At 37.1% G+C, this 23,300-nt stretch overlaps 1 protein-coding gene and 1 non-coding gene across 4 annotated transcripts in view; one reads left to right on the top strand and one right to left on the bottom strand.

Moving 5' to 3' along the window:
• Window positions 1–23,300, bottom strand: part of GSK3B (glycogen synthase kinase 3 beta) — a 215,221-nt gene that overhangs the window by 172,708 nt on the left and 19,213 nt on the right. The window lies entirely within an intron of this gene.
• On the top strand, window positions 9,551–9,738 carry LOC129553907 (U2 spliceosomal RNA). Its single transcript, XR_008685538.1, has one exon. It is a non-coding gene; the product is annotated as a U2 spliceosomal RNA (small nuclear RNA).

Genomic DNA, 23,300 nt, shown 5'->3' on the forward strand with positions numbered 1-23,300 from the left:
AACTGAGCAACGAAGCACAGCACATTCTCTCCAAAAGGAATCTTTTGCTTCATCACTTTATATAGATGACAATTAAAGTCAAGAATTTAATCGAGGACTTTCCTGGTGGTCCAGTGGTTAAGAATCTGCCTGTCAATGCAGGGACGCAGGTTCAATTCCTGGTCCAGAAAGATCCCACATACAGCGGAGCAACTAAGCCTACGCCCCAAAACTACAGAGCCTGCACGCCACACTACTGAAGCCCACTGTGTGGGTCCACCGTGGTGCTGAAGACTCTTGAGAGTCCTATGGACTGCAAGGAGATCAAACCAATCAATCCTGAAGGAAATAAACCCTGAATATTCATTGGAAGGACTGATGTTGAAACTCCAATACTTTGGCCACCTGTTCTTAAGAAAGACTCATTGGAAAAGACCCTGATTCTGGGAAAGACTGAAGGCAATGTGAGAAGGGTGTAACAGAGGATGAGATGGTTAGACAGCATCACCGACCCAAAGGACATGAATTTGAGCAAACTCTGGGAGACAGTGGAGGACAGAGGAGCCTGGTGTGCTTCAGTCCACGGGGTCGCAAAGCGTAGGACACGACTTAGCAACTGAACAGCAACAGGAAAGCTATAACTATGAAGAGAATAATATAAAAGCTGTTTGGAGGTATAGCACAACTACTCAGTGGAGTGGGCATGTGTTTTATAACTAATAATGGCTAAAAAGTATATGACTGGGTAATTGAAAAAAAAAAATCACAGTACTGTATGTGGGAGATTTTTAAAAACTGGAGTACAGCTGATTAAATGAAGGAGACTGACTGCAAAAGTTCCCCCAATTTTCCAGGTCTCCCTATATTACACACTTCACAACGTTACTCTGTAGTCTTTCCCCACCTCTTGAATTTGAACTGGACTAATGACATGCTTTGGCAAATAGTGAAAGGTGCTCTGTCGTGTCCAACTCTTTGAGACCCCACAGACTATACAGTCCATGGAATTCTCTAGACCAGAATACTGGAGGGAGTAGCCTTTCCCTTCTCCAGGGCACTCTTCCCAACCCAGGGATAGAACCCAGGTCTCCTGCATTGTAGGTGGATTCTTTACCAGCTGAGCCACAATAGATGGCAATAAAAAATGACAGTCTGCCAGTTTTAAGCCTAGGTCTCAAAAATTCCTGCATTCTTCCACATCTCTCTCCTGAAAATATGCTCTACCACAGTGAAACAAGCCTAAGCCGGCCTGCTGGATATCTAAAACATGTGGCCCAGTCACCCTGTTACCCCAGCTCAAATGCAGCCAACCAACAGACATAAGTAAGACTACACTAGAAAAGTTAGTCTTAGCCAATCTACTGGGCAAGTCATGAGAAATACGAGCAAGCCCATGTAACATACTTAAGCCTGGCCTAGATCAGCAGAACTACCCAGCTGATCGAAAGACTCAAAATGGTGGTTCTTTTAAACCAAGTTTTCAGTGGTTTGTTATATGTCAATAGCTAATACACACTAAATGTAGCAGTGAACATTAAAGGCCACTAATCTGGTGTTAAAAACTAGATTTATGTCATCAAATATTCATTTGTTCCTTGTGGTTTAGGTTTTCTAGATATATAACCTATATTTTAAAGAGAAAATGAAAATCTACCTACTAAGTTTTTACAATTACTTTGTGATTGGGAATCTGAAAACCAATCCACTAAGCCACCACCAATCTTTTCCCTAAAATTTTAGCAACTTAAAACCATTAAAAATATAATGCAATTTTTGATAACATGACATGTCTTTGGAAAACAACTATCACATAATGGCCTCTGACTGAAATTAGAGGGGAGGTATTTTGGCTAAGTGAAATTGGAGTTTTTTCCTTTTGTTTAAGTAAGGAAATTCTCCAAGAATTTCTAAATTTTCCAGAACTGTATCATGAGAGCAACTTTTTAATGCAAGACAGTTAAATCTTACTTTGACAAGTCAAAAATACTAAACCTTTTTAATCCAGTACCTCCCATAAACGGTACAACAGTTTTCTCAACAGGCAAGCACCTATTTCAGCAGAGGACAGAGAACTCATCTCCCCCTCAATGAAAAGGTAGCACTGCTTTAACGGTCAAGTCACTGACCCAGCACTGCCAAGGCCATCTACCTACTGCTGAGAGAATAACTTTGTACACAAAGCAAGAACCAAGGCACTCATGATTCATTTGGTATGACTGCAGATATGGAGAGACTTGCAAATAGGAAGTATCTTTTCTTAAAAAAGCAATGAAACCTTTAACAATTTCTTAAATCATTCCTGAATTTAACAATCTTTTCACTAAGCCAGTTATCAATAAAAATAAAACTTGTTTTTATGGCTTTTAACAAAGTGAAAATTTCTGTGCGGGTTCAGCAGCTCTACATTTTCAACTCTATTAACACATCCAGAGATATTCTCAGAAGGCAACAATTTAGTTTACTATTTTTAAACATCATAAATGCTCCTCTCCTTTATAAAGGAGGTCTGTGGGTGTGAGAGAAGTTCAATGGCGAGTGCTGCCTTACACATGCACTTGTACATTCACCAAAGCTAAAAAACAGGATTTTCCATCCATCAGAATCTATACCAAAAAAGGTATAGGTTCTCAAAAGAACTCTTAAATGTTTAAAAGAATAGTACAATGTATTTGACAGAGGGAAGAAAAGAATGACTAAACTGACAGATATAAATATTGGATAATTTCATCCTCTGTCTCTTTTAAGAGCTCAAGTCTCATATAAAAAAGGTGAATAGAGGCTTTCTCAGACCAAGGCACAAACTCTAACTTCCTGCCCTCCAAGTACTGCCCTGGGTTAAATTACAGGTCACCCAGTAGTTTTGATACTAAGCCTGCAATATTCATGAGCCTCACCAAGTTACATTAATTTCCTGTCCTAAAATAGCAACCTACAACAACCCCTGTTCTACACAAAGACACACACACTCTCTCTTTCCAAGTAAAACACCCCATAACATAATTCCAGGTCATTCTCAACCTCCTTTCTCATTTTAAAATATATTTAGTATCCAATTTAAAAAAAAAAAAAAATTACAGAACAAATTCAGAGGTATATAGTGTCTAAGAACAACTTGCCCTGAACAGATATAACAAGCAACCTATCTCAGGATATAAACCTTCTTGTTTATATATGCTGCAAATTCTCATTGCCTTCCCAGACACATAAAATCTACACTATGACTCTATTTTAACCTATTCTCTTTTTAAATAAGTAACACCCTTCTAATCAAGATGTTCAGAAACGTCAAGCTTAGAAAAATAAAAACTCTGGAGACAAGAGAAAATAATTACTAACAGCTAACAATTGCTGAATCTACCTGCTCTGAAACAAGCTATGTTTTTCATGCATTATATCACTTATCTTTCATAATGGTTCTGTGAGGGAAGTACTATTATCATCATTTTAAAAATAAAGTCAGGTTTCGAAAGCTTTTTGTTCAAGTCCAGAGTTAGTAAGTGTTGGAGTTGGCATTCTAAAGCTAGCCTAACTATAGACCTCCACATCTGTTAAGTGAAATAGCAGTAGAAAACCTTGCTAGATAAATAACTGAAACAGCAGTAGAAAACCCTGCTGGACAGATAAATTAGTCACAGATTAAGGGAGCTTTTATGGAAGCAACCTCCAGATCTTCCTTGCAATCTACTAAAATCAGTAATCTCATTCAAAGCATAATTTTTAACTACTGATTAATAGATTTCCCATTTCAGCTACTTAGGAACAAGTGGTATTACTACCAGCACCAATCACATTAATAAGTTGAGGGGAGTGGACACATACACATGCGAGGAAAAGATGTAATTAACCATCAAAAAGCCACATGATTATATTAAATGGCCCTAAGCTACTGTATTTTAGAATGGGGTTCTATGTCCTTCAGTAGAACAGAAGACTAACTCGTATTCGTGACAACTGAAATATCATAAAAAGGTATCAGAAACCATAGTATTATCTAAAATATATATTTTAGAACAATTTTTACAAAAAGAGCAAACAAACCGTTTGAAATCATTTCTCTACACAGTTTAAGACCACTGTACTTCCGCAGCTCATAGTTCAATCTCACTCTCCTCTCTTCTTCCTCAGAACATCAGTCAGTTCTGTTGCTCAGTCGTGTCCGACTCTTTGCGACCCCATGAATCACAGCACGCCAGGCCTCCCTGTCCATCACCAACTCCCGGAGTTCACTCACACTCATGTCCATCGAGTCGGTGATGCCATCCAGCCATCTCATTCTCTGTTGTCCCCTTCTCCTCCCGCCCCCAATCCCTCCCAGCATCAGAGTCTTTTCCAGTGAGTCAACTCGTTGCATGAGGTGGCCAAAGTATTGCAGTTTCAGCTTTACCATCAGTCCTTAGAACATAAACACTCTCAAATCCATTTTTGTCCACTTCTAATTCACACTCCCCTAGCTTCATAGGCAAACTTCTCAAAGAGCAGCCAACACCATCTTCCACTTCTTCACCTTTATCCTCTTTGTGATAACTTCTGTTCCTAGCACCCCAGTTAAGCTGGTTTTGCTTTAGTCAATAATGCTTCCCTATTCCTAAACCTAATGAACCATTTTCAGTCTTATCTGTCCTTTTTTAAGCAGGATTTAACATTTCAGATCCCCTTCTCTCCTACCCTCATTCTTCTTTAAATTCTGGTCAGTTGCATTCTACACCACCAACTCTTCCATTTCCTCTTCTTCTGACTACTTTTGGCTGGATTCACTTTCCTCCGCCTGTCGCTCAAATGTTGGAGGGTCCCTGTCCTTCTCTTTTCCTGTTAAGAAGTCTCAGAGGATGATCTTAATCTTCATGCAACCACTTATGCTACACTGCCAGCTCGAGCCCACACACTCTCCCAGCAGCTCCAATGCCTCCCACGCCTCTTCACCTGAATATTTCCCGCCTAACAAGGCCACAATTGAACTCATCTTGGAAAACCAAGAGAACAGAGCCTTGGAAAATGCAGAAGTGCTGGGAGTTCTATTTTATTGGGAGCAGAGTATATTCCCTATTTTAGTAAACAACATTATCCACCCTGTCTTTCAAGCCAAAGAGCCAGGAGTCACTCTTTTGATTCCCAGCTTCTCTTGACCCAGACAGTCAAACAAACCATCAAATACTAAAGAAAGATTACAACCTGAATCTTTTCAAGACGACTCCCTACTCATCACTTTCTCATCATTTTTTCAACAGTAGCTTGCTTAGGCTCTCCCATAATATTCATAATTGCTTGTAGCTATAATAATACTTATCACATAATGTTTATTATTTCTTCAGTAACCTGCAAACTTAGTCAAAGAGGTTCTTTTCTAGTGTTCTTTTTATCCAAAGTACCTAAGAATACACAGAAAGTAATATACATAAGTCTGGTGAGCAAGGGATTCCAAGAAGCTAAGCAGCACATCAAAAGATGTACAATTTATTAAGAGTGGAAGAGGAACTTATGTATAGTTCAACTTGCTAGCATTTTTCAATACTGAAGTAATTTTCATTACAGGACAGCCATAATAGCATGTCTGCAGCACTCTGCATATTCAAAGCAACAGAATATTCTTTTCTCGTTTATGCTTCTACACACAGTTTAGATTTCCTACAAGGATGATACATCACTTTCATAACTGGTAAGCAAACAATACTATTTACAGCAATATGCCACAATCACTGACAGAAATAAAAAGTTTTAGGACAATATGTGTGAAACTGAAAGTTGAGGTTGGGAGAATGCATCAGGAACCTAAGAGAATACACTGAAAGAGAGATACAACATTAAGCAAAGATTGCTAAGGACTACAGTTTTCAATCAACAGTTAAGCTCACACAGTAACAAATGAGAAAGGTGGACAGGTTTATAGCTTCATTCCAGGCAGTCAGTCAATGATTTACAAGAAAATGGGACTTTCAAAAGATGTTGACTAACCACTAACGGCCCGGGGTGGGGGTGGGGGGTTAGGGATGGGGGTGGGGGCGGTTTTAAATCAAATTCATTTCAGATTTAAATTGGGTCATAAAAATACAAAATAATAATAATAATAATTGAATACTTATATCAGCAGTTCTCAAAGTGTAGTCCAGATCTCTGGATCCTTTCAGGGGGTCCATGAGGCCAAAATTATTTTCACAACAATAATATTTCACATAACCATGCCTTTTTCATTCTCACTCTCTTGGCAAAGAGATCTGCAAAAATGTAAAATTTCTCAATTTTTTTAATTTGATTTTATTAAAACATCATTGTTAAATTTAATTAATTTTTAATGTTAACATGTAAAGGATTTACTGTTTCCTAATATTTCATGAGTTTCTCAGTTTTAATTTCTAAGGTGGCATATATCTATAGATGTAACTCACATGAACAAGAGCTCTTCGGAGTCCTCAATTGTTTTTAAGAATTTAAAGGGGTCCAAAAAGTGCTGATTTATATAGTTTTGGGGAAGGGCAAGCTTCTCTAATCATGACCCCAAAGCTAGGAGACCAACAGGTATGTTGACATAACTATTTCAAATGTTCATACACTCAAACATAAACGTAACATGACAAGAAAAACTGAACTAGGGGAAACAACATAAAATGAGTTCACAGTATTCGTATATAAACAGCTCTTTCACATCACTAAGGAAAAGACAAATACCCTACAAATGAGCATGAAGACAGGAAAACTAATGAGATAATAGTGTAATAACCAAGGAGCCAATATGCATGCAGGAAAAAAACCCTCAAAGTTAACAGTATCAAAGCTATGTAAAAACTAAAACTGATCAAATCAACAATGATGTTTTAAACTTATAATATCTTATTTAGTAAGAGTGCAGGAAAACAAGTATTCAAATAAATGAGTTAGAACATAAATAGTTACAACCTCTCCAGAAGGCAATACAGCAACATGGATCAGAAACTAACAGTGTACATATTCCTCTCAACCTCCAACTCGACCCTTAGGGGATAAAAATACACACAAAGGTGTCCTACAAGAGTATTTATTGAGGCACTATTTATAATCGCAAAAGAGAAAATTAGAAACATTCACCAAGAAGGAAATAGCTGAATATATTATAGCATCTTATTGTGTGAATTATCAGTATCTAATGATTTAAAATGTTTGTGCTTTATATGAAAAGATATCTCTGATATATTAGGTGTTAAAAAAGGCAGTTATACTTTTTTGGTGATTCATTTTAGTAGAAGATAGTATATCTATGTGCAAAAGCACTAGAATGTGCCTGGAATAATAGGTATGTGTTAAAAATCTCTCACGCATTAAATCTTCAAAACTGTATGTGTAGGCTGCCCTCTCTAAATTTCAATTCTTTCATCTACGAAACTGAAATAATTACCTCCAAACCATGAAAGCCTCAAATCACAAAACTATTAGATGGCAGAGCCCAGAAACTCTGGAACCCAAATCACACTATGTTAAATATCACCTGTACACAGAAATGTTATCGCTTCCCAGGTGGCTCAGTAGAATCTGCCTGCCAATGCAGGAGACACAGGTGATAGGGGTTCAATCCCAGGAAAGATACCCTAGAGGAGGAAATGTCAACCTACTCCAGTATTTCTTATCAGGATAATCCCATGGACAGAGGAGCCTGGTGGGCTACAGTCCACAGGGTCGCAAAGAGTTGGACACTACTGAAGGACTGAGCACACACGCATGTGTGAATGCATGCATACAGCATGCACGCAAGCACACCAAAAGGCTAACAATGGATTAACAGGACTATGGCTCTCCTCATCCCAGCTATCTTTCCTCTTTGTCTTTTCAATTCTCTCTAGTCTTGTATTTTTTGCCATAGTGAGTATGCTTTATTTTCTAATAAGAAAAGCAAAGGATTTTTATTTTGAAATACTCTGACTCAAAAGGCAGAGATTTAATTTGAGGGAAAATATTTGCAGAAGAGCTTACAAATTTAGTACATTTTTTATAATTTAACATTACTGACCCCCCTTTCCTGTCCTGCCTTCCTCATCCCCCCTCCAAAAATAAGCAGATTCCCCCAGGAAAGTGTAAGTTTATGGACTTCAACACCAATAGGCCTGGTTTAAAATCCACAACTTATAAGCTATGAACCCTAAGCAAGTTACTTAACCTCTCTGAAACTCAATGTTCTTATTTGTAAAATACTGATAATAACTCTTATCTCTCAGGATTGTTATAAGGACTACATTGAAAGAAAAAAGCAGGTAAAAAGTATGCCAATAAATTCTAATACCTTCAAAAAGCCATTACGTTTATACGAAGTCTAGCTCAACAGCAAACTGATATTAGAATTACGCTGTGATTATACGTCTCTCCTCAATACTAGTTAATGCCTCATTTTCCATTTCGATTTAAATCAAAACCAAAATACCCAAGAAACTAAATTCTCCTGCTCTTGGGAAACCTCACACCTAGGAGAAGCACTATGAAACAAACATTTCTACTGTCTCCTCATGATCTGTATGCTCAGTAGTTTCACAAAGTGCCCAGAATATAGTTGACCTTAAGTGATGGATGAATAAATATGGAACCTTGGAACACCTTATATTCTCTAATAATGAGTCTCATTATCACTCAAGTCTAAAAGCCTTCACACAAAGCTGTGGTGCTAATTAACATTCAGCAACAGTTTTGATTTCAAAAAAGCAATCATGCAGCAGTTTCATCCAACTCCTCTCAACTTGTTATTTCCAAAGAAATAACTAAAAACACAAAATCCCTGGGATGAATCCCAAAGTCAAAGAGAGAGCAAGCAAGAAAGCTCTTAAAATCAGTCCAGTTTCCTCACAAGGACCAAAAAGATCAGACACTCACCACAATCTAAAAGTTTTTTTCCCTACTCGTTAGTCTTTATGGTATTCATTTCCCTGGTGGCTCAGAAGGTAAAGAATCTGCCTGCGATGCAAGAGACCAGGGTTGGATCCCTGGGTTGGGGAGATCTCCTGGAGAAGGGAGTGGCAACCCCCTCCAGAATTCTTATCCGGAAAATTTCATGAATAGAGGAACCTGGTGTGCTAGAGTCCACGGGGTTGCAAAGAGTTGGACACGACTGAGCAACTAACACTAGCAATAGTTAATAAACAATTATCATAAAGTTAAATTAATAATTAAAGAATAATCCCTGTTCTGGAATTATTCAGAATTCAGAAATCTCAACTTGTCTATAAATTTATTTATTACTAGACTGACAATAAAGCAACCACACTATAAAACAACTATGAAATCCTAATCTTTAAACACTTAGAACTTCACCTCCATCAACTAAATAGAACATTCCATCATTCCACAAATACAGAGTACTCTCTATTAATTGTTCAATAAACACTGTATTTACTGAAATTCTATTACCCAGGCATTGCTCTGAGCTCTGGAAATACATAAAGCACTGAAAAAACAAAAATCTCATACTCACTGTAACATATTTTAAACAGGTGAGGAGAGAAGAGCAAACGCAAAGTAAATTATATATAATAAGGTGATAAATGTTATTTTTTAAAAGTGCAGAGAAGGGGAATGCAAAGTGCAGAATTGTGGAGCGACTACAATTTTCAAAATAAGGGTCATCACTTCTCGGCCTTTTGGCTAAGATCAAGTGTAGTATTTGTTCTTATCAGTTCAAAATAAGGGTCAAAGAAGACTTTACTGAGAAAAACATTTTAATAAGGTCTTAAAGATGAAACTAAGTAAAACTAGCACAAGTTGTAGTCCTACATATATCAGATTCATTAGCAGCAATGTGGTGAACTAATTTTCTCAAGTCCTCAAAAAAGTAGGAAGAAGACTGAAACTATAATACTCAGAAGATTTCAAAGAAACCAGTACTTAAGAAGAAGCAGCAAAACTTATAAGAATTACTAAATTCCTACTGGGAAAGACTATATTCCTGATTATAATACCATGAAAATATAGCTGCTGCTGCTGCTAAGTCGCTTCAGTCGTGTCCGACTCTGCAATCCCATAGACGGCAGCCCACCAGGCTCCGCTGTCCCTGTGATTCTCCAGGCAAGAACACTGGAGTGGGTTGCCATTTCCTTCTCCAATGCATGAAGGTGAAAGTGAAGTCGCTCAGTCGTGTCTGGCTCTTCACAACCCCGTGGACTGCAGCCTACCAGGCTCCTCCATCCATGGAATTCTCCAGGCAACAGCACTGGAGTGGGGGTGCCATTGCCTTCTCCGGAAAATAGCTAGTCTCTATTTCCTTCCTTCTTTCTCCCCACCTCCCTTCCTTCTTTCATTTATTTATGGTAAAGCATCACTGCCAGCAACCACAAAACTAACATTTAAAAGACTGTCATTTTGCCATTGTCAGGTTTCGAAGTTTATTTGCTTCCATTATAATAACTCTCTACTCTTTCCATTTCTAATCCCCAGAAAACATCAGTAAATTAACAGAAATCAAAAGACTAAACTTCATTTTAATTTCTATTTTATGTGTTCACCAGAAGTTAGTTACAGATTTAAACTGTTACTAATGGATTTCTACTTAGAGAATTTATTGTTCAGGAACCCTGAATTAAACTCTTCTGCAAAATCAAAGAATATTTAAAAAATAACAGGTGACGTGGTAGACAATATATATTCTCTGTAGAGAGAAACTTAGAAAAATTAAGATTAGCAAAAGGAATAAAAGAGACATATTTGAACAACAGGATTCTAATCGTATTATAAATCAAATAAAGGATTATAAGCATAAATATTTGGAGAATATTCAGTTTTCTCTATTTTGTTGCAGTTAATGCAATTACACTGCATATACTCCTTTGCAATGTATTATTTTCACTAATTCCTATTATGAAAGTATTGCTATGTTAAATGTTCCTGTACATCATCATTTTTAATCCTATTGTATAAATACTATAGGATTGCTGAAATGAGTAAATAAATGTATGGCATGGATGAAGCACTAAGTAGTATTATTGTTATTAATACTGGGAGTAAATTTTTCATAAACATTCATATATATCTAAATTTATGAGCATATCCTTAATTTTTTCCTTAAGTCTCAGAATTAGAACTTCTGAAACTCTCCAAACAGCCCTCCAAAAAGAACATATAAATTTACTTTCCCTCAGCAAAACATCTCCCAAAACCACTGTCACCAACTAAATACTATATTTCTAATCTTTGCCAATTTCAATGCGGAGCAAAGGGTACAATTTTTTCTCTATTTTGTGTTTCATCAATATACTATATTGAACACTTTTTTCACACACTAACTTTTTATTTCCCATTATGTGAACTGCTTATCAAAATCTTTTGAAGTGAATGAATTTAATATTCATGATCAAAACACTCAGATCTGTTTAAAGCATGTTAACTCACACTGGCATTCTCCATAAATATTTGCTTATGTTATACTTTTTAAGAAAGGGAGTAATATACGTTCATTCCAGTCATCATAATCCTCTACCTAGTATCTTCCAGTAATATCTGAAAAACAGAACACTAGTATCAAAGTCTGGGAGGTGAGGAGGGTTCAAATGAAAAACTACCTAATTATGTAATATATAGTACTTCCATTAAAGCATTCATTTAAAAGAATGAAGTAGATAAGTACTGACAAGGAAAATTTCTATGATATCTTAACAAATGAAAAAAGGATACAGAACATGATCTATTTATAATTCAAGGCGAAACAAAACAAGTACAGAGTAAGACTACCAGGTAACCAGTCGCTGTCCGAGGTGCTAAGGACCCAACGATGAACAAGATAGGCTTTTCCCATTTTAACAAAGATCACTAGCTGTTAACAGATACTTAAATTTCCTTTTAGTGTTAAGCCACAATAGAACACAATAAAATTTTTCTCAATTTCATTCAAAACATAAGTTTGAGGGGGATATAGCTACACACACTACACACCTTCTGGATTTTACAGCAGAATTACAATACAAAAAATTTAATAAGCTATATACATATACACACACACACACACAAAATATATTACTGCCTAGTATTAATGAAAGAGAAAAAAGTCACAAAATTATTTTTGTCTTAGTTATACTCCTGAGTCTTCTTCACTATCCAAATTAAAAGTTCAATTGATAATATTACACTAAAAAAAATTAAGTTACAAAATATTCATGACATGATCCCAATTTTGTCTGAAAAGTATTTGTAGTATATTAAATCCTATACATTCCTATAAAAATATCTTGAACTTACTAGTAGTAATTTCTGGAGACAGGAATAAAGGGAAAGTGAGCAGATGGGAAACAGAGAAATTGTACACATTTTATTGCATACGCTTCCATATTGTTTTGAGTATCTGTGGTAAACTAGTACCTTTATTATATAAATGAAATATTTTAAAGTTTCACTGCCATAAGAAGAACCAGGAACCTGGGTCCCATCAAAATTTCTCTACATTAATACATTAATGTCACCAATATGGAACTGCTTAAATTAAAATATCAGAGTGTTAGGCAAGTATAAAAAGCAGTAAGGGAGAGCACCCTATACTATGAGTGATTTCTGGGATTAAGCAAAAAAAAAAACACAAGGTGCAAAACTTTATCTGAAGGAAACAGAAGTATGACTAAGTATTATACATTTCTTGGTAAATAACAAAAAAACAAAAAAATCAACTACAGGGAATGAGAGGATAAAAGCTTGATTTTTCTGACTATACTTCATACTGTAGCTTTGGAGCCATGAAAATGTTTTAAGTAACAAAAGTAATCAAATCAAAATGAAAACATTATTCCCAGTAACTTACAGCAAAATGAATAAACCAAACTATGTATCAAAAGGGTGGCTTAAACCTGAAGAAAAATCATTTCAAACGACTTTTAAAACATGACTGTAAAAAAAAAAGGACTGTAAATGCCTAGTAGAATTTGTATTAATTATAAGAATTCTTAGACTGCTTTCGCCATTTTCTAAAATAGGCTCAAAAAAATAACATTAAGAAGCATCAGTTCAGTTCAGTCGCTCAGTCGTGTCCGACTCTCTGCGACCCCATGCATCACAGCACGCCAGGCCTCCCTATCCATCACCAACTCCTGGAGTTCACTCAAACTCATGTCCACAGAGTCGGTGATGCCATCCAGCCATCTCATTCTCCGTCGTCCCCTTCTCCTCCCCCCAACCTTTCCCAGCATCAGAGTCTTTTCCAGTGAGTCAACTCGTCGCATGAGGTGGCCAAAGTATTGCAGTTTCAGCTTTAGCATCAGTCCTTCCAATGAACACCCAGGATTGATCTCCCTTAGAATGGACTGGTTGGATCTCCTTGCAGCCCAAGGGACTCTCAAGAGTCTTCTCCAACACCACAGTTCAAAAGCATCAATTCTTCGGCGATTAGCTTTCTTCACAGTCCAACTCTCACATCCATATATGACCACGGGAAAAACCATAGCCTTGACTAGACGGACCTTGGTTGGCAAAGTAATGTCTCTGCTTTTTAATATGTTATCAAGGTTGGTCATAACTTTCCTTCCAAGGAGTAAGTGTCTTTTAATTTTATGGCTGCAATCAGCATCTGCAGTGATTTTGCAGCCCAAAAAAATAAAGTCTGACACTGTTTCCACTGTTTTTCCATCTTGTTTACATAAATAACATAGCAAGTAATTCACTATTCTCCAAGACTTTCAGCATAAAAGAGCTATAAATTTAAATCTTAATAAAGTTAAAGGGAAAATATTATAATCCTAAATGCTTAAATTTGCAACAAAATCTTATTTGGAAATATTGGTATGAACTCATGGTGTATTTTCTCATATTTAAATGAAAAATAACAGGACAAATATAGTCAAGTTGTAGAATATAAGATCATCACAAAATTCATTTGCATTTTTACACACTAAGCAATGAACACTCAAAAAAATGTATCAGTAAACAGCTCAGTTCACAATAGCATTAAAAAATTTAATTTAATAGCATAAAATACCATTTATGAATAAATTTAACCAAAGAGGTACAAGACTTGAAAACTACATAACGTTACTGAAATTAGATAATACTTAAATAAACAGAAAGATATGCCATGTTCATAGATCAGAAGATTTATTAAAATGTCAATCTACCCAAAGCCATCTACAGATGATTGTAAAATTCAAATGAAATTGCAAAGGACTCTGAATAGCCCAAACAACCTTTCTAAAAAAGTAAGACTACCTCAACTTCCCAATATCAAAACTTATTACAAGCTACAGTAATCAAGAGTGTGCATACATGCTAAGTCACTTCAGTTGTGACTCTCTGCGACCCTATGGACTATAGCCCGCCAGGCTCCTCTGTCCATGGGATTCTCCACTCAAGAATACTCAAGTGGGTTGCCATGCTCTCCTCCAAGGAAATCTTCAGCCCCAAGGACTGAACCCATATCTCTTGTTTCCTGCAATGGCAGGTGGGTTCTTTACCACTAGCACCACCTGGGAAGCCTCCAAGACAGTACAGTACAGGCATAAAGACAGAAATATAGAGCAGTGGAACAGAACTGAGAGTCCACAAACAAACCCATGAATCTATAGCCAACTGATCATCAACAAGGGTGCCAAGACTTTAATAGGAAAAGAACAGGCTCTTCAACAAATGAAATTTGGACAACTGGACCCTTACACCTCATACCATATATAAAAATATACTCAAAAATGGTTCAGGGGCCAAATATAAGAAAAAAGATTACAAAATCCTTAGAGAAAAACATTGCTAAATGTAGATCTTCATGATTTTGGATTTGGGAATACTTTTTCAGGTATGACACCTAAACCACAAGGCAGAAAGAAGTGGTATATTCAACTTGATCAAAATTTAAAACTTTTGTGCATCTAAGTACGTTGTCAAGAGTGTGAAAAGATTAATCACAGAATGACAGAACTTATTTTCAAGTCATCTATATGATAAAAGTCTAGTATCCAGAATATATAAAGAAGCTTTACAACCCACAACAAAGGGACAAATCCAATTTGAAAATGGGAAAAGAAGTTAAATAGACATTCCTCCAAAGAAGATATACCAATGATCAGAAAACCTATCAAAAGATGGTGAACATCATTAATCATTCAGTTAACTCAGTTCAGTTCAGTCACTCAGTCGTGTCCAACTCTTTGCGACCCCATGAATCACAGCACCCAAGGCCTCCCTGTCCGTCACCAACTCCCGGAGTTCACTCAAACTCATGTCCATCGAGTCAGTGATGCCATCCAGCCATCTCATTCTCTGTTGTCCCCTTCTCCTCCTGCCCACAATCCTTCCCAGCATCAGAGTCTTTTCCAGTGAGTCAACTCGTCGCATGAGGTGGCCATAAAGTATTGGAGTTTCAGTTTTAGCATCAGTCCTTCCAAAGAACACCCAGGAGTGATCTTTAGAATGGACTGGTTGGATCTCCTTGCAGTCCAAGGGACTCTCAAGAGTCTTCTTCAACACCACAGTTCAAAAGCATCAATTCTTCGGCACTCAGCTTTCTTCACAGTCCAACTCTCACATCCATACATGACCAAGGGAAAAACCATAGCCTTGACTAGACGGACCTTGGTTGGCAAAGTAATGGATCTGCTTTTTAATATGCTATCTAGGTTGGTCATAACTTTCCTTCCAAGGAGTAAACATCTTTTAATTTCATGGCTGCAGTCAGCATCCACACTGATTTTGGAGCCCAAAAAAATAAAGTCTGACACTGTTTTCACTGTTTCCCCATCTATTTGCCATGAAGTGATGGGACCAGATGCCATGATCTTAGTTTTCTGAATGTTGAGCTTCAAGCCAACTTTTTCACTCTCCTCTTTCACTCTTTTTAATTTTTTTTATTGGAGGCTAATTACTTTACAATATTATATTGGTTTTGCCATACATTGACAAGAATCCACCCTGGGTGTACATGTGTTCCCCATCTTGAACCCCCCTCCCACCTCCCTCCTCCCCATATCCTCCCTCTGGGTCATCCCCGTGCACCAGCCCTGAGCATCCTGTATCATGCGTCGAACCTGGACTGCTGATTCGTTTCACATATGATAATATACATGTTTCAATGCCATTTTCCCAAAACATCCCACCCTCACCCTCTCCCACAGAGTCCAAAAGACTGTTCTGTACATCTGTGTCTCTTTTGCTGTCTCGTATACAGGGTTATCATTACCAACTTTCTAAATTCCATATATATGCGTTAGTATACTGTACTGGTATTTTTCTTTCTGGCTTACTTCACTCTGTATAATAGGCTCTAGTTTCATCCACCTTACTAGAACTGATTCAAATGCATTCTTTTTAATGGCTGAGTGATACTCCATTGTGTATATGTACCAAAGCTTTCTTATCCATTCTTCTACAGATGGACATCCAGGATGCTTCCATGTTCTGGCTATTATAAACAGTGCTGCGATGAACATTGGAGTACATGTCTCTCTCAATTCTGGTTTCCTCGGTGTGTATGCCCAGCAGTGCGATTGCTGGATCATATGGCAGTTCTAGTCCCATTTTTTTAAGGAATCTCCACACTGTTCTCCATAGTGGCTGTACTAGTTTGCATTCCCACCAACAGTGTAAGAGGGTTCCCTTTTCTCCACACCCTCTCTAGCATTTATTGCATGTAGACATTTGGATAGCAGCCATTCTGACTGGTGTGAAATGGTACCTCATTGTGGTTTTGATTTGCATTTCTCTGATTATGAGGGATGTTGAGCATTTTTTCATGTGTTTGTTAGCCATCTGTATGTCTTCTTTGTAGAAATGTCTGTTTAGCTCTTTGGCCCATTTTTTGATTGGGTCGTTTATTTTTCTGGAATTGAGCTACTTGTATATTTTGGAGATTAATTGTCAGTTGTTTCATTCGCTATTATTTTCTCCCATTCTGAAGGCTGTCTTTTCACCCTGCTTATAGTTTCCTTTGCTGTGCAGAAGCTTTTAAGTTTAATTAGGTCCCATTTGTTTATTTTTGCTTTTATTTCCAATATTCTGGGAGGTGGGTCATGGAGGATCCTGCTGTGATTTATGTTGGAGAGTGTTTTGCCTATGTTTTCCTCTAGGAGTTTTATAGTTTCTGGTCTTACAGTTAGATCTTTAATCTATTTTGAGTTTATTTTTGTGTATGGTGTTAGGGAGTGTTCTAGTTTCATTCTTTTACAGGTGGTTGACCAGTTTTCCCAGCACCACTTGTTAAAGAGACTGTATTTTCTCCATTTTATATTCTTGCCTCCTTTGTCGAACATAAGGTGTCCATAGGTGCGTGGATTTATCTTTGGGCTTTCTATTTTGTTCCATTGATCTATATTTCTGTCTTTATGCCAGTACCATACTGTCTTGATGACTGTGGCTTTGTAGTAGAGCCTGAAGTCCAGCAGGTTGATTCCCCCAGTTCCATTCTTCTTCCTCAAGATTGCTTTGGCTATTCGAGGTTTTTTGTATTTCCATACAAATTGTGAGATTATTTGTTCTAGTTCTGTGAAAAATACCATTGGTAGCTTGATAGGGATTGCACTGAATGTATAAATGACTTTGGGTAGTATACTCATTTTCACAATATTTATTCTTCCAATCCACGAACACGGTATATTTCTCCATCTATTAGTGTCCTCTTTGATTTCTTTCACCAGTGTTTTATAGTTTTCTATGTACAAGTCTTTTGTTTCCTTAGGTAGATATATTCCAAAGTATTTTATTCTTTTTGTTGCAACAGTGAATGGAATAGTTTCCTTAATTTCTCTTTCTATTTTCTCATTATTAGTGTATAGGAATGCAAGGGATTTCAGGGTGTTGATTTTATATCCTGCAACTTTACTGTATTCATTGATTAGCTCTAGTAGTTTTCTGGTAGAGTCTTTAGGGTTTTCTGTGTAGAGGATCATGTCATCGGCGAACAGTGAGAGTTTCACTTCTTCTTTTCCAATTTGGATTCCTTTTATGTCTTTTTCTGCTCTGATTGCTGTAGCCAAAACTTCCAGAACTATGTTGAATAGTAGTGGTGAGAGTGGGCACCCTTGTCTTGTTACTGACTTTAGGGGAAATGCTTTCAATTTTTCACCATTGAGGATAATGTTTGCTGTGGGTTTGTCATATATAGCTTTTATTATGTTGAGGTATGTTCCTTCTATTCCCACTTTCTGGAGGGTTTTTATCATAAACGGATGTTGAATTTTGTCGAAGGCTTTCTCTGCATCAGTTGAGATAATCATATGGTTTTTATTTTTCAGTTTGTTACTATGGTGTATTACATTGATTGATTTGCAGATATTGAAGAATCCTTGCATTCCTGGGATAAAGCCCACTTGGTCATGATGTATTCCTCTTTCACTTTCATCAAGAGGCTTTTCAGTTCCTCTTCACTTTCTGCCATAAGGGTGGTGTCATCTGCATATCTGAGGTTATTGATATTTCTCCCGGCAATCTTGATTTCAGCTTGTGCTTCTTCCAGCCCAACATTCCTCATGATGTACTCTGCATATAAGTTAAATAAGCAGGGTGACAATATACAGCCTTGACGTACTCCTTTTCCTATTTGGAACCAGTCTGTTGTTCCATGTCCAGTTCTAACTGTGGCTTCCTGACCTGCATATAGGTTTCTCAAGAGGCAGGTCAGGTGGTCAGGTATGCCCATCTCTTTCAGAATTTTCCAGTTTATTAATCATTAGGGAAATGCAAATCAAAATCACAACGAGATATCACTTCACACTAACTCGCAGGATGGCCATTATCAAAACATGGAAAATAATAAGTGTTGCACAAGATGTGGAAAAATTAGCACCGTTATACACTGCTGGTGGAAATGTAGAATGATGCACTCACTATGGAAAACTGGCAGTCCCTCAGTTAAATACCCAAGAAAACTGACAAGTGTTCAAAAATGATCGGTACACAAATGTTCACAGCAGCACTATTCACAATAGCCAAAATCTGGAAACAACGCAAACATCCATCAGTTGGATAAACAAAATGTGGTACATCCATACAATGGAATGTAATTCAGCCATAAGAGGGAATGCAGTACGGATACTTGCTGCAACATGTATGAACCTTGAAAACATTACGCCAGACACAAAGACCACATGTTATATGAATACACTTGTGAATGGTCCAGAACAAGCAAGTCCACAATCAGAAAGCAGATGAGTGTCAGTGTGCTGCAGGGTGGCAGGGAAGGAACGCAGAGTGACTACTTAATGAATACAGGGTTTCTTTCGGGATGTGAAAAAGTTCTGGAACTAGATAGTGGTGATGGATACACAACACTGTAAATGTCCTTAATGTCAAGGAATTATATACTTTAAAATACAAATGGTAAATTTACACTGTTTATTTTACCACAAAAAAAAAAATCACTCACACATCCATATCCTAGCTCTGTCCAATAAAAGGGCCTACAAAAAACTCAACAGTAGCAACAAAGACAGATAATGGTCTTTAAATATTATTTTACACTAAAAAGAATCAGAAACCCCTTAGAGAAATAACTGGCTCTAGATCTGAGGCAGGTGATGTACAAGAAAAGCCTGAAATACCTTTCTATACTAGAAAACAAGGTTATCAACTGTGGTTTTATTGAGGAATACAGGAGAAAAGGAAGGAGCTCCCACTAGCTAAAGATGAGACAATTTGAGAATTTAAAAGAGCAATTACAATGGATTAAAACAAACATATTCAAAATCAGGTGTTCATATTGATACTAAAAAAAAAAACACCCACCTCACTGGCAACTGACTACCTGTATCAGATACTAGGAAAAGAAAGGGCATTTATTCTGCTGTACCTCAGAATAATCATACAATTGATTCAGGTAAAGAAGTTCTTTTCTACAGAAGAACCCCAGCAAATAAAACAGAAGGAATAATAAAATATTACCACTATCAGATACTATGATCTATTAATAGATCAGGGTCAGCAAACTTTTTCAGTGCCAATAAAGAACTAAGTGGAAAGGGAAAGGAAGAAGAGAATACAAGAAAGGAACCTATGACTCATTCTTCCCTTCCTTCAGCCTAGTTAGTGACAAGGTGGTGAGGTGCTGCTTCCAGCTGTTTCTTTAAAAATGTCCTGGCAAGGACAAAGAGCATTTTATTTTATAAGAAAAGATTTCCCAAGAAAATCACTCTGTCTCAAGCTGTGAAAACTATTTGGCGTTCTTAGAGCCCCCAAGGATCTTGGCTATTTCAAAGCAGGAAATAAAAAGCTAAGAAAACAAAAAGTTTTCAGGGTGGGGTGGGGGTGGGAGGCTCTCTCCCTCACTTCCTCAGAACTGGAGGAGGAATAAAAACTGAAGGAAAAAAAAAAAATCTCTGCTTAACTTAATCCACAGTTAATAGTCTTGATGGTTTTCAATGGTTCTAAACAGTTCTCCAGATTTTCAGAGGACACCTCACACTATTTAATTCTACTGAACAAGACTATTAGACATTCAAGTTGGAAGAAAAACATCTTCACGTTCCATAGTAATCTGGTCTTTCCATCACAGTTAAACATTTAGCAACTAATGATCAAATACAAACCAAAGTGTCACCACATAACAGACTAGCCTGAAAACAGTTTTCAGGAGAAAAATAAGCAGTATAAAAAGACTGAGTCACAGACATCAGATCTACTCAAAATACATCTCTCGTATTAAAAACAAACAAACAAAAACTTTACGGGCATTAAGTCAACACCTGCTGATTAAACAGTACTCACTAAAAAAAGTGCCACAGATCCCTAACAGGAATTGTAGCTGTCTTAATGCCCTATATAGTCAAGATAGGACTTCCATTACAGACATACCTCGGAGGTTACTGCAGGCTCAGTTCCAGACCATCACAATAAAGTGAATATTGCAAAACAGTGAGTCAGATGAAATTCTGGTTTCTCAGCACACATAAAAGTTATGCTTACAGTACACTGTAGTCTATTAAGTATCTAATAGCATTATATCTTTAAAAAATGTATATATCTTAATTTAAAATACCTTATTGTTAAAAATGCTAACCATCATCTGACAATACAAGGTTGCCACAAATCACCAGGCTGTAAAAAAAAAAAAAAAAAAAGTATCTGCAAAGTGCAGTAAGACGAGGTAGGACTGTACTTTATGAAGGCATCTGATGATTTTTCCTCAAATAAGCTTAAAGAAAGACTCGAGGCATTCCTTATGACCACCCTACACATACTCATTAAAAAACAAAACAAAACAGGAACCAAGATGTAACAACCTACACCTAAGCCTTACTTATTTTTATTAATACTAATAGCAGCTAAGGTTACTCTGTGCCAGATACTGTCAAGCACCCTACGTGCATAATCACCTCCTTGAAGCATCACAATTACACAAAGGTAGGTATTAATATCACCATGTCCAGATTATGAAAATGAAGCTATAAAAAGTTAGTTATTAAGCCCACTATATCTGATCAAAGAGGGGGTTCTGGTCTTAAAATGCCAAAAATAGACATAAAGCCAAAATTAGACATAAAGACTATAGATAACTAAAGTGAAAGAAGGCAAAGTCACTTAGTCCTGTCCGACTCTTTGCGACCCCGTGGACTGTAGCCTACCAGGCTCCTCTGTCCATGGGATTCTCCAGGCAAGAATACTGGAGTGGCTAAAGATATTATCAAATCTCACTCCAAAAGTACTTTAATTTACCCAGTATTCTCTGAAACCTTCCCCTCTGGAGCATCGAGTTAGCAAAGGACACAAGTCATGTGTCAAATAGTAAATTTATTATCCTTTCCTTCTTCCCTAAGTCGGGCACAGCTTTAGTCTCTCTCCTAGTATTACTGCTAAATTGCTGCTTCTAAAGTGTAAAACCTAAATAGCTAGTTCATTACAATTATACAGTAGCACAGTAAAGTCACAAAAGGAAAGATATAGGAATCACATTAAGGACCCATTCTGAGTTTTGCCCTGCTACCAGTTGTGCGTTCTTAATCCTCCAGAAGGGCTTCAGGTTCCTTGTCTGTTAAAGGGAGATATCACCTAGGTTCTACAGAGTAATGTTCTTTAAATGCTGGCTCCACTCCTTTCTCTGCTAATATAAAAGCAAGGTACAAATACCTTAGGCGAAGACTCCAAAGTGTGATCCAAGGAATACAAACCCTTAGAGGGATCCAGTAAACAGCATTTCCTAAACTTCTATAGCCACAGAACAGTTATTACAGTGTAACACTGATTAGAGTAATTAGTGTAGGAAATGCTGACCAAAGAACCTTTACATAGGTTAAAAAACAAAATGACACTTTGCTTCAGATTCTATGATAGCTCTTTTGGGTCTTCAGTATTCATTTTTATCCATTATCTAGTTCCTGCCTGCATTCTGGATAGTTGAGCTGGCAGATAAGTGTCCTGTGCATATACGAATATTCCAACCTGAAGTGATGCAGTCCATGGGATCACAAAGAGTCGGATATGACTTACTGATTGAACAATAAAAATTTGTAAACTACTATACATTAAAACCCAGACGTCTTCTTATGAGTGTGGTCTGAAAAATACAACAGAGCCTGTTCCTGCAATGTTAACAAAAAAATAAAACAGTATTTTTCCACTCATCTTCCAGTTATAGAGTAGAGGGGACAGGGAATAAAAGTTCATTTACCAGAATTACAGGAAAAAACTAAATTATTACAAACATAATGTATACCTAGCCTCATCTGTAGAGAAAAAATCAGTACAGAGAATGGGAGCCAATTATACTATATCTGAGTTTTGTATCATCAAAGGATTTTATTATAATCTGACACTTAATAGACATCTCAACTAAGAGAAGCTCCTCAGAAGCACAGAAAATTTACTACAAGTCATGAAAAATATAAATCAGCCTTTAAAAATAATATTTAACTACCCTCAAAAGCTAGAAAAATACTCCTTAGAAACACATTATGATGAACTGATGTAATAAAATTTGGTCTCTATGTTCAAGATTCAACACTTTATATTTCTGATTTTTCAACATTTATTTAGCTCCAACTAGACAAAGAGACGGAGAAGGCAATGGCAAGCCACTCTAGTATTCTTGCCTAGAAAATCCCATGCACGAAGGAGCCTGGTGGGCTGCAGTCCACGGGGTCGCTATGAGTCAGACATGACTGAGCGACTTCACTTTCCCTTTTCACTTTCACACATTGGAGAAGGAGGTGGCAACCCACTCCAGTGTTCTTGCCTGGAGAATCCCAGGGACGGGGGAGCCTGGTGGGCTGCCGTCTATGGGGTCACACAGAGTTGGACACGACTGAAGTGACTTAGCAGCAGCAGCAGACAAAGAGAATCTTCACGTGCAAGAATAATGAAAAGAAACAAAAAAAATCATTGAGACAAGTGATCTCAGGAAACAATAAAGACTGAAACAGGTGGCTGAACTCTAATGCCTGTCTTGAGTCAAGCTACGACGTGTTAAACTAGAAATCGTGTCTTCAAGT

This window comes from Moschus berezovskii, chromosome 1, assembly GCF_049115385.1.
Source record: "Moschus berezovskii isolate FMDL1 chromosome 1, NW_MosBer_1.0, whole genome shotgun sequence".
In the NCBI taxonomy this organism is placed as follows: domain Eukaryota; kingdom Metazoa; phylum Chordata; class Mammalia; order Artiodactyla; family Moschidae; genus Moschus; species Moschus berezovskii.